The following is a 2,500-nucleotide window of genomic DNA, read 5'->3' as shown; positions in this document are numbered from 1 at the left end:
ACCGCTGGGGCGACCGAGCAGCAGACGGCGTCGCGGCGCCGAGCGCCGGGCGGCAGCGCATCCTCAACGCACACAGTCCTCAATCGGACCAGCACACTGAAGATGTCCACCGCGCTTCGCACCGGGCCCGCGAGGACCTACTTTGGCCGCACGGCGCCGCGCGCAGGGTGCGCCGGCGCGCAGCTGCGACGCCTGCCGCGTCCGTCGGCCGGCGCGCCTGCCACTGGCCGCCCCCACCAGCCGGCTGTAGCGCGTGCGCCCACGCACCGCGCGGCCAGCACGCCGGGAGGCGCCCCCTCACCGGCCGGGGACGGTCCCACCCAGCCACCGCCGCGTATCGCTTCACACCCAGATGCCGTTCAGTTTCGTCGGCATGGTGGGTATCGCTGGAACAACCGGTTAGTACCTCAACCTATCGTCGCCATCACCGATTCACCCCTAGCGAGAACAACCGCACCACAACAGGTTACCATTTGTTCATTTGCGTAACTTCACCAGAAAACGCAGGCGTCCATCGCCATTTGCAACTTCCACGATTATTGCATGCCTGTGTCAGGTGTCACGCCACACTACGTCTGCCCACATACACGCAACAAAATGTGCACGCCTAGACAATACGTGGAAGGTGGCCCCCGTACGTATGCGATGTCCATTGCTCGAACGACTGTCAACCGGCCTCTGTAGCATGTCGCAGATATGGAACGCGGTGCACCATGCCATCACGGTGTGTGAGGAGAGACGACTAGGTCCGAATACATCAACAGACAGCTCATGCTGATCGCCATCCACGGCGTCCGTTCCTCCCACACGTCTCTATGGCGTACCACACTGCAATCCAGCTCTCATAGGGAGACGACACGTAGCTGCGTGCACAATATTTGCACTGTATGGTCCGCCGTTTTTGGGCGCAGTCGTTGTACGGTCACACATGTGCCACGATGTATCATTCAGTACATAAGGACGAATGTGCAGTACAGATTGTGGTTTACGCGTACGACATTAGCGGACAGTTGACACAGGCCGCACCACAACGTAGCCTGAGTACGTCGCATGCGGAGGGCATTGAACATGCAAAGTTCTCACCAACCAGCTTGCGAAGGCAGGGGGCAAGGTGGGGACGTGGGGAGGGGCGGCATGTACGTCCTGCTGCCATCCACATTACAGTGTACAGCAGGAGCATGTGGAAAGTGAGCAAGACTTGCAAGGTGTTTAACATGAAGCGATACACAGGGGAGCGGGGAGTGCGAGTAGCGAACTATATTGCGAGGGTTGCGGGTGGGCAACACTACACTAATTGAACGAGTCGTATAACAATTACAGAGCAGGTTTAGGCGACAACGTGGGTTACGTTAGGCGACAACGTGGGTTAGGTTAAGGCACGACGTGGGTTAGGTTAAGGCACGACGTGGGTTAGGTTAAGGCACGACGTGGGTTAGGTTAAGGCACGACATGGGTTAGGTTAAGGCACGACATGGGTTAGGTTAAGGCACGACATGGGTTAGGTTAAGGCACGACATGGGTTAGGTTAAGGCACGACATGGGTTAGGTTAAGGCACGACATGGGTTAGGTTAAGGCACGACATGGGTTAGGTTAAGGCACGACATGGGTTAGGTTAAGGCACAACATGGGTTAGGTTAAGGCACAACATGGGTTAGGTTAAGGCACAACATGGGTTAGGTTAAGGCACAACATGGGTTAGGTTAAGGCACAACATGGGTTAGGTTAAGGCACAACATGGGTTAGGTTAAGGCACAACATGGGTTAGGTTAAGGCACAACATGGGTTAGGTTAAGGCACAACATGGGTTAGGTTAAGGCACAACATGGGTTAGGTTAAGGCACAACATGGGTTAGGTTAAGGCACAACATGGGTTAGGTTAAGGCACAACATGGGTTAGGTTAAGGCACAACATGGGTTAGGTTAAGGCACAACATGGGTTAGGTTAAGGCACAACATGGGTTAGGTTAAGGCACAACATGGGTTAGGTTAAGGCACAACATGGGTTAGGTTAAGGCACAACATGGGTTAGGTTAAGGCACAACATGGGTTAGGTTAAGGCACAACATGGGTTAGGTTAAGGCACAACATGGGTTAGGTTAAGGCACAACATGGGTTAGGTTAAGGCACAACATGGGTTAGGTTAAGGCACAACATGGGTTAGGTTAAGGCACAACATGGGTTAGGTTAAGGCACAACATAGGTTAGGTTAAGGCACAACATAGGTTAGGTTAAGGCACAACATAGGTTAGGTTAAGGCACAACATAGGTTAGGTTAAGGCACAACATAGGTTAGGTTAAGGCACAACATAGGTTAGGTTAAGGCACAACATAGGTTAGGTTAAGGCACAACATAGGTTAGGTTAAGGCACAACATAGGTTAGGTTAAGGCACAACATAGGTTAGGTTAAGGTACAACATAGGTTAGGTTAAGGTACAACATAGGTTAGGTTAAGGTACAACATAGGTTAGGTTAGGTTAGGTTACACGTTGTTGTAAGGA

Source organism: Schistocerca piceifrons, unplaced genomic scaffold (assembly GCF_021461385.2).
Source record: "Schistocerca piceifrons isolate TAMUIC-IGC-003096 unplaced genomic scaffold, iqSchPice1.1 HiC_scaffold_417, whole genome shotgun sequence".
Classification (NCBI taxonomy): Eukaryota; Metazoa; Arthropoda; class Insecta; order Orthoptera; family Acrididae; genus Schistocerca; species Schistocerca piceifrons.
This window is presented reverse-complemented; position numbering follows the sequence as displayed.